We start from the raw sequence: 10,648 nt of genomic DNA on the forward strand, positions 1-10,648 counted from the left end.
GCGATGATCTACACGCCATCAAATACCTCCTACTCAAACTTAAGGGACCGGCCCGGCATTGGCTTAACAGCTTGCCAGCAGACTCAATCGGTTCTTGGGAGGACCTGGAAGCCGCATTCCTCGACAACTTCCAGGGCACTTATGTGCGACCACCGGATGCCGATGACTTAAGCCACAAAATTCAGCAGCCAGAGGAATCGGCCAGGCAATTCTGGACACGGTTCCTAACAAAGAAAAACCAGATAGTCGACTGTCCGGATGTAGAAGCCCTAGCAGCCTTCAAGCATAATATCCGCGACGAGTGGCTTCCCTGGCACCTGGGACAGGAAAAGCCGAAGTCCATGGCAGCCCTCACGACACTCATGACCCGCTTTTGCGCGGGAGAAGACAGCTGACTAGCTCGCAGTAACAACTTAGCAAAGAACCCTGGTAATTCGGATACCAAGGACAAAAGTGGCAGGACACGTCGGAATAAGCAAAAGCGCCGTGTTAGCAGCGACAGCAACAAAGACACGGCAGTTAATGCCGGATTCAGAGGCTACAAATCCAGTTAGTGGAAAAAGACATTCAAAAAGAATACTCAGGGCCCGTCCAGTTTGGACCGAATACTCGACCGCTTGTGCCAGATACATGGCACCCCCGAAAGGCCAGCCAATCACACCAACAGGGATTGTGGGGTGTTCAAGCAGGCAGGCAAGCTAAGAGCCGAAAATAAAGACAAGGGGCTGCATAGAGATGACGAGGAGGAGCCCAGGCCGCCGAACAACAGTGGACAGAAGGGTTTTCCCCAACAAGTGCGGACGGTGAACATGATATACGCAACCCACATTCCCAAGAGGGAGCGGAAGCGTGCGCTACGGGACGTATACGCGATGGAGCTAGTCGCCCCAAAGTTCAACCCATGGTCCTCCTGCCCGATCACTTTTGATCGAAGGGACCACCCCACTAGCATCCGTCACGGCAGCTTCGCTGCATTGGTTCTCGACCCAATTATCGACGGATTTCATCTCACAAGAGTCATCATGGACGGCGGAAGTAGCCTGAACCTGCTTTACTAGGATACAGTGCAGAAAATGGGCATAGATCCCTCGAGGATTAAGCCCACAAAAACGACCTTTAAAGGCGTTATACCAGGTGTAGAGGCCAACTGTACAGACTCAGTAACACTTGAAGTGGTCTTCGGGTCTCCGGACAATTTCCAAAGCGAAGAGTTAATCTTCCATATAGTCCCGTTTCGCAGTGGCTATCACGCCCTGCTCGGGCGAACCGCATTTGCAAAGTTCAATGCGATGCCGCACTATGCATATCTCAAGCTCAAGATGCCAGGCCCTCGAGGAGTAATCACGGTCAACGGAAACACCGAACGCTCCCTCCGTACGGAGGAGCACACGGCGGCCCTCGCAGCGGAAGTACAAAGCAGCCTTCTTAGGCAATTCTCCAGTCCGGCCGTTAAAAAGCCAGACACTGCCAAGCGCGCCCGGAGTAACCTACAACAAGACCGCCTGGCACGTTCTGAGCAGGCATAGCAATGCGGACCCAACCCCAGCCCTCGCGACATAGCGAAACCAGTGCCTCGCATACATAACTACGCTCTAGGAATACCATGGGCGCAAGGGAAGGGGCACAATAATGGCAAACCCAAAATACGGCTTAAAATGTACTAGGGGCTGCCGAATTCTTTTTTTAATTTTCTCTTACTTTCAGGACTCCATACTTCGGACGACCTGTTCGGCAATTCAACTGCCGCACAAACGATGCAAGATCCAGGGAAGCAGACAAGCCATGCCGCATTATGGAACTCCCAGGTGGTCTCTGTTATGAGCAGTATACCTGTTTTGGCATACAATTCCACGACCTGCTCCTGGCCAGGACATGTTAAATAGCCCAATATCTTTTGCTTATCGCACTACTCGTATCGTTCTGCTTCGAAAGCAGCCTTTCTATAAACAATGCATAGCTTTTTGTCTATTTTTTGCATTATCCTCCTTTCATATATATGTTTATTAAATGACATGTTGCACCCGTACACCATGGTATGGCAAACACGCCAGGGGCTTCAGTACCCCTTAATATGGTGTGAGAAGCCCGTACACTTTCACAAGTGCGGCACCCCGAACTTATAGCACTATATGCATCGGCTCCGAATCATGATTTGGGTCAATAGTTGGGTTTGCCCGGATCCTATGTTTTGGTGCCTTACGTTCCGCTATATCGTCTAAGGTAGCACTAGGAGAACCACTGCGATTGTGCCCCAGCTGAGCTGGGTTAAGCACCTCAGTGGAGAAAGCTAAAACTGACTGTCATGATGAGGCGAGAGACCGGTCGCTGTTCGAGAGGTTTTTTGAGTCCCTAAAGACTCATGCCGCTTTGAGCAAGGAGCCGGCTTTGTCCGGCCAAGGCGTGGATAGCGCCCCGAACTTGGTCTTCCGAACTAGGGGCTTCGCCGAAATTTAAAATTATAGAGTTCTATGGCTAAGTGAGAGTGTTCAAGCATTATAGTCCGATTGCCTGGTTCGTTGTGCTGAGCGCCTCCCTCGAAGGACCCAACTATGGGAAAAAGAGCGCTCAGGATTATCCCGAACACCCCAGCACTAGTGGCATGGGGGCAGAAGCCGACGACTGGCCATCTCTCAATTTTTTGATAAACGGCCGCACAAAAAGTAATATTTTAAATTCAACAAGCATTGCTTAGCGCATATGAACAAGTTTTCAGCGCACAGGATAAACACGAGCGAGTTCATTCAAAAATTACATCCTTGGTACATTCATCTGCCACAAGGCGGGCACCCGCAAGAACATCCTTATAATAGTTCTCGGGCTTGCGATGCTCCTTCCCCGGCGGTGGCCCGTCCCTCACAAGCTTCTCACCGTCCAGCTTACCCCAGTGCACCTTTGCACGGGCAAGGGCCCTACGGGCACCTTCGATGCAGACGGAGCGCTTGATGATCTCGAGCCTTGGACAGGCCTCCATCAGCCGCCGCACCAGCCCGAAGTAGCTCCCAGGCAGGGCCTCTCCGGGCCACAGCCGAACTATGAAGCCCTTCATGGCCTGCTCGGCCACCTTGTGGAGCTCGACCAGCTGTTTCAGTTGGTCGCTCAAGGGCACAGGGTGTCCGGCCTCAGCATACTGAGACCAGAACACCTTCTCCGTTGAGCTGCTCTCTTCAGCTCGGTAGAATGCGGCGGCGTCGGATACACTGCGGGGAAGATCTGCGAATGCCCCTAGAGAGCTCCAGATTCGGGTAAGTAACAAGTAGTTTACTTTTATATTTCTGCTTTGCATAAAGAATGCCTTACCCACTGCTATCTTTTTCATCTCCTCCAACTCTTGGAGGGCCTTTTGGGCTTCGGCCTTGGCAGACTTGGCAGTCTCAAGGGCCGCCGCGAGCTCGGACGCTTGCGTCTTTGACTCAAGCTCCAAATTCTCATGTTTTTTCATGAGAGCCTGAAGCTCTTGCTGCACCTCGCCGACCTGGGCCCCAAGTTTCTCTCGCTCGGTGCGCTCCGCAGCCGCTTTCTTTTCGGCCTCGTACAGTGCCTGCTTGAGGGTCGCCACCTCAGTCGTGGCCCCTACAATAAGCAGTACAATCCTGTTATTTTTTGCAATCACGTCTTTTTATAGGCACTTTTTCTGTAAGGTATTTCTTACCTTCTTTCTCCTCGAGCTGCCGCTTGGCAAGGCCGAGCTCTTGCTCGGTCCGCTCGAGTCCCTGTTTCAGGGCACCCACCTCCGCAGTCAGTACGGCGGTGGCTAGCAGCGAAGCCTGCATACGCATATTGACTCTTTGTTGTTAGACTCCTGCGAAATTTAATAGATCCTCTATTCGGCTTTTCTTTCCGAACGCCAAACAGAGCATCAGGGGCTACTGTCTATGCAGTTATATTCTTACATATTTTTTACTTACCTCGAAGCCTGTTAGAAGGCTAGCGCAAGCTTCACTCAGTCCGCTCTTGGTGGACTGAACCTTCTGGATCACCGTACTCATAATAGTACGGTGCTCCTCATCAGTGGAGGCGCCGTCAAGCACCTCCAGCAGATTGTCCGGCACCTCTGGTTGGACGGAGGCCGCCGGCTCAGAAGGCTTGCTCCTCTTGGAAGGAGTTCGCCTACCGCAGTCCGGAACTGTTGAAGATTCCGGCGTGGTGTCCGGCTCAAAGCCGGACTTGGAGCCCTGGGGGGTCTTGTCCCCTTTACTCCTGGAGTCCGGGAGGTCGCCTTGCGGCTCCTCCAGGACCACCTCCTCCTTCCCCGGAGCTCGTTGCGATGCCACTTCGGCGTCGTCCGCAGTGCGGGGGGAGACAGCGGGCGGAACTGAGTTCACGTCTGATGAATCCAGGGAGCCGCTCGACAACTCGTTGAGTTCGGCCCGGGGCGGGCTACATAATTATGTTCGACATTAGGGAAAGTTGTGCAACAAAGGAATGTCATGAGTTACTCTGATATCCGAATACTTACGATTTCGCCGGACGCTTGGCCCTATCTGGCCACTCCTCTTCGTCCTCTTCGGCATCGGGGGAGTAGTTCAGCGGGGGGGTCTTCCTCTTCCTGGACCCTTCGGCCTCCCCCATTGGGGCGGCCTTCCTTTCCTTTCCTCCCCCCGCTGGAGGGGGAGAGTGTTCTTCTTCCTCCTCCTCGTTCTCACGGGAGGAGAGCGTCTCGGACTCGTTGGATGATGAGTCCGACACCACCACATTACGGGCACTCTTTCAAGTCCCCGTGGCCTTCTTCTTCTTGGCCTTCTTCTCCGGCACCACATAAGGCACCGGAACCAGCAGCTTCACTAGGAGAGCAGGGGCTGGGTCTTCGGGCAAGGGAGCCGGACAGTTAATCGATCCGGACTGCGCCTGCCAAGCCTGTCAAAGGTGAGGGAGTTTAGATCCCGCGTAGAGTCAAACTATGAGAAAAACTTAACATCTTGTAAAAGGTGAAAATAGCTTACCTCGCTAGCGTGACATCGCGAGCTGTATCCGCGGTCCTCGGAAGCGGATGTGGGAGCCTCGGCGCATTTGGTTTGCACCTTCCAGACGTCTTCATACGTCGTTTCGAAGAGCCTGTTAAGGGTTCTGTAACACCCTTGATGCGACTATATCTCCCACGTGTCGAGGCATGACTTAGAGGCATAATCGCATTGAAGGCATTTGTCGCAAGTTAGGCAATCTTCACAACATCCCATGTGATATAAATAATAAAGGGGAGATAACAATAGTTGGCTTACACTCGCCACGTCAATCAAGTACATAAATAACATTACATCATCCAAACACTCATGGCCCGACTATGGCGCCAAAATAAAAGAGAACCCAACATGCGACACGGTCCCAATCACCCCCAACTGGGCACCACTACTGATCATCGGGAAAAGAAACATAGTAACGTTGAGAGTCTTCATCGAACTCCCACTTGAGCTCATACGCGTCTCCTGGAGCGGAATCATCAGGCCCTGCATCTGGTGTAATAGTAATCTGTGAGCCACAGGGACTCAGCAATCTCGCACCCTCGCGATCAAGACTATTTAAGCTTATAGGTGTGGCAAGGTAAATATAAGTGGAGCTGCAGCAAGCGACTAGCATATATGGTGGCTAACTTATTCGCAAAAGAGAGCGAGAAGAGAAGGCAAAGCACGAGCGAGAAACTAGAGAGCAACCTGCGCAAACATTACTCCAACACCGTGTCCACTTCCCGGACTCCGCCGAGAAGAGGCCATCACGGTAACACACTCAGTTGATTCATTTTAATTAATTAAGGTTCAAGTTGTCTACAACCGGACATTAACAAATTCCCATCTGCCCATAACCACGGGCACGGCTTTCGAAAGTTCAATCCCTGCAGGGGAGTCCCAACTTAGCCCATGACAAGCTCTCACGGTCAACGAAGGAATAGACCTCCTCCCAAGACGTTCCGATCAGACTCGGTATCTCGGTAATTCAAGACACTTCGACAGGTTAAAACAAGACCAGCAACACCGCCTGAATGTGCCGACAAATCCCGATAGGAGCTGCACATATCTCTTTCTCAGGGCACACTCAGATGAGCGACGTCGGGTAGGCCAGCCCAGAGTTGCCCCTGGTAGCCCCGGACATCGCTCGGTTGGACCAACACTCAGAGGAGCACTGGCCCGGGGGGGTAAAATAAGATGACCCTTGAGTCTGCAGAACCCAAGGGAAAGAAAAGGCTAGGTGGCGAATGGTAAAACCAATGTTGGGCATTGCTGGAAAAGCTTTAATCAAGGCGAAATATCAAGGGGTTCCCATTATAACCCAACCGCGTAAGGAACGCAAAATCCGGGAACATAACACCGATATGACAGAAACTAGGGCGGCAAGAGTGGAACAAAACACTAGGCGAGAGGCCGAGCCTTCCACCCTTTACCAAGTATATAGATGCATTAAGATAACATAGCAATATAATGATATACCCAACAAGTAAAATATATGTTCCAACAAGGAACGGCCTCCAATCTTCACCTGCAACTAGCAACGCTATAAGAGGGGCTGAGCAAAACGGTAACATAGCCAATCAACGGTTTGCTAGGACAATGGTGGGTTAGAGGTTTGACATGGCAATTTGGGAGGCTTGCAAGCAAGTGGTAGGCATCGTAGCATTGGCATAGCACAAGAGCGAGCAAACTAGCATAGCAAAGATAGTAGTGATTTCGAGGGTATGATGATCTTGCCTGCACAGTTGTCAGAGTTGACTGGATCCTCGAAAGCAAACTCAACGGGCTCCTCGTTAGCGAACTCGTCTCCCGGCTCTACCCAAAAAAGACAAACAAGCAACAAGGATACAATCAACCACGTGCAAGAACAAGCAATATGATGAAATGATGATATGCTATGCGGGATGCGATGCGGGATGCCAAATGCAAGATATGACAGGAAATGCATGAACCTGGCCTCAACTTGGAAATCCAAGTGTGTCACTGGAAAGATGAGATGAAATCGCTTGAAAACGATATAAAGAACGCCGGAATCGGAGTTACGGTTTGGAAATGGCAAGCGATTCAAAAATGACACCGGTCTGCGATTTACAGCAAGTAGGCATCTAAATGCAATGAGATGAACATGCTACAGCACCCAAACATGACAACAAAATACATGGCAGGGATGCACACAAGATGCTTAACAAAAGTCTAGCACTGAGCTACGTCCAAATAATCCATTAACAGGTTCAAACAAGCATGGCAAAAATGCAAATGGCAAACAGATCTCAGACTTAGTGAAATCAACACTTGTCTGGAATTTCAGATCAGGTAGCCCTCTTCGGAGCAACAAAACTACATGCTACAGGACCTGATCATGGCAAAGTAAAGCATGGCATGGAGCTACTCAAAGAGCTTAACAAAAGTCCCTTAGTGACCTTGAGACAAAAGGGATCATAAAATACAATTGCAAGCATGTGAACATAGCAAAAACATAATCAGTTTCAGACTTAGTGAAAAACTGACACATGCTGAAATATAACTCAAGTAGACATGTTTACGAGCTTGATGCACTCACTACAGAGCAAGTCATGGCAAGCCAAGCATACACCCATCAAGAAGGCACAACATTCAAGCTAGACATGGCAAGAACAATAGCATAGCATGCACGGATCAACTACAACATCATCGGCAAAATTGCAAACAAGTTGACAATCTGCCCAGATTCATAAAGTAGCAAAAGTAGAGCTCGATTGACTCAAGCTAGGGTGCTCCATAAATGCAAACAAATACATGGATGGATATAGAACTACAATATTAACAAAACTCCCTTATTGATCATCCTCAAAAGAGGCATGGATCACTAGGAAACAACATGAACATATGGCAACATGAGATAAACAGCTCCAGGACTTAGTGAAATCACTAAGTCCCTGAAAACAGAATTACCGAGTGCCTCACTTTGCAAGCTTGCACTAGTCACCTCACACATCACAAAAATACATGGGTTGCACCTCTGGAAAGATGACAAAACCCTTAACAAAACATATGTAGAACTCACGGGCATAGCATGCACACAATAATCATGGCAAAAATGACAAAAGTGCTAAACGAAGTAGCAGATCTGACAATTAACTCAAGTAGCCCTCTTCTAACAGCATTTCGGGCGTCAAGATGAACTCAAATGAAAATGATGCAATGGAATGAAATGATGTACTCTCTGAGATGAACATTCTGATATGCTATATGCCAAAAACGGAGTTACGGATGCAAAGTTACGGAGCTGTGAACATGGGCACATGGATCTGCAATTTCTGGGACTTGGTGAAAAAAACGACCTAGGGTTAGGGTTTACTGTTCACGCCAGATCTAGATCGGGATCGCACGGAGCCCGAGGATCGCCGGCCGGAGTCTTCGCCGAAGTTCGCCGGAGAGGGAGAAGATGGCCGGGGTGAGGCCGGAGGCGGCGGCCGAGACGGCGAGCGGCCCGCGGGGCGAGGCGGCGCGCGGCGGCCGGGGCCGGCGGCGGGTGCGGCGGCCCGGGCGACGAGGTGGAGACGGTGGCGGCGGGGCAAACCGCGGCGCGCGGCGCCCGAGGCGGCGGAGGCGGCGGCTTGGCGCGGGCGGCGGCGGAGGGAGAGGCGCGGGGCGCGCGGCCCGGGTGGCGGCGGAGAGGGCCCGCGATGGGCCTGGGCGGGCCGTGGCGGCGGCCGGGTGCCACATGGCGCGCTGCCACTGGCTGCGGGCGGCGGTTGCGGCGTGTCCGGCCGGAACGGACACGTCCGGCGCGCGCGGTGGATTTCTAGGGTTTCGGGGGAGAAGAAGATCCGGATTTGGAGGGGTGTATATATAGGCATAGAGGGAGCTAGGAGAGTCCAAAAGAGGTGCGGTTTTCGGCCACGCGATCGTGATCGAACGCTCTAGGTGATGGAGCAGAGTTAGGTGGGTTTTGGGCCAAAATGGAGGGGTGTTGGGCTGCAACACACATGAGGCCTTTTCGGTCCCTCGGTTAACCGTTGGAGTATCAAACGAAGTCCAAATGACACGAAACTTGACAGGCGGTCTACCGGTAGTAAACCAAGGCCGCTTGGCAAGTCTCAGTCCAATCCGGAAATTTTTAATCCCCACACACGAAAGAAAGCTAGAAATGACCACCGGAGGAGAACGGAGCGTCGGAATGCAAAACGGACAACGGGGAAAATGCTCGAATGCATGAGACGAACACGTATGCAAATGCAATGCACATGATGACATGATATGAGATGCATGATAATGATAACAACATACAGAGACAAAGACCCGAACCCGAGAAAATAAATATAACTTAACGCCGGAAACGGCAAGAGTTGGAGTACAAATAGGGAAAGTTACATCCGGGGTGTTACAGGTTTGGTGTTGCGCCGGGTCGAACTCCCACAGATTAAAGCCCCGTTGTTGACACGGGAGGATCCGGTGGACGAGCATAACCTGGAGTACATTGACAAGCTTGATCGGCTTGCTCACCAGGGACTGGATGCATGTCTGCAATCCGGTCACCTCTTTTTCGTCGCCCCACGACAGGCCCGTCTCTTTCCAGGACGTGAGCCGCGTGGGGGGTCCGGATCGGAACTCGGGGGCTGCGATCCATTTCGGATCGCGCGGCTCGGTGATGTAAAACCACCATGATTGCCACCCCTTCAGGGTCTCCACGAAGGAGCCCTCGAGCCATAGGACGTTGGCCATCTTGCCCGCCATGGCGCCTCCGCACTCTGCCTGGCTGCCGCGCACCATCTTGCGCTTGACGTTGAAGGTCTTGAGCCAGAGGCCGAAATGGGGGCGGATGCAGAGGAAAGCCTCGCACACGACGATAAACGCCGAGATGTTGAGGACGAAGTTCGGGGCCAGATCGTGGAAATCCAGGCCATAGTAGAACATGAGCCCCCGGACAAATGGGTGGAGTGGGAAACCCAGTCCGCGGAGGAAGTGGGGAAGGAATACTACCCTCTCATGGGGCCTTGGGGTGGGGAGAAGCTGCCCTTCCTCGGGAAGCCGGTGTGCGATGTCCTTGGACAAGTATCCGGCCTTCCTTAGCTTTTTGACATGGCCCTCCGTGACGGAGGATACCATCCACTTGCCTCCCGCTCCAGACATTGCTGGAGGAGGTTGAGGTAGGAAGTGCGGGCTTGGGCGCTGGAGCTCGAGTGCGCAGGAAATGGATAGGCAAAGGAGGAAGAAGGCGTAGGTAAAAAGGTGGATCCTTATCCCCTTATATGGGTGGATGCGGTTATGCATCCCCACCAGCCTAGTAAAACTCGCTTGCCTCCCAAGTGCCATGATAAATGGCGCAGTTGGGTTACCCACGTCCGTATTGATGAGAATCCTGTAAAAGGGGGGACACGATCTCTGCCTTGACAAGACGTGCCAAGGAAACCGCCTCACTAAACATGCTGAGGTGGAAAAGTAAAAACGAATCGAGTAAAGGACTTGGCCGTAGTGTGGTGTCACGCTGCGGAATACGTCAGCAGATTAGATTTGTGTTGATATTATTCTCTCTATGGCAATATGTGGAAACTTATTTTGCAGAGCCGGACACTATCCTTGGTGTTTAAAATCTTCTTGAAGGACTTGGAGGAGGAACCCGCCTTGCAATGCCGAAGACAATCTGCGCGCCGGACTCGTCGTCATTGAAGCCTGGTTCAGGGGCTACTGAGGGAGTCCTGGATTAGGGGGTGTTCAGGTAGCCGGACTAT

The sequence above is a fragment of the Triticum urartu genome, chromosome 5, assembly GCF_003073215.2.
Source record: "Triticum urartu cultivar G1812 chromosome 5, Tu2.1, whole genome shotgun sequence".
In the NCBI taxonomy this organism is placed as follows: domain Eukaryota; kingdom Viridiplantae; phylum Streptophyta; class Magnoliopsida; order Poales; family Poaceae; genus Triticum; species Triticum urartu.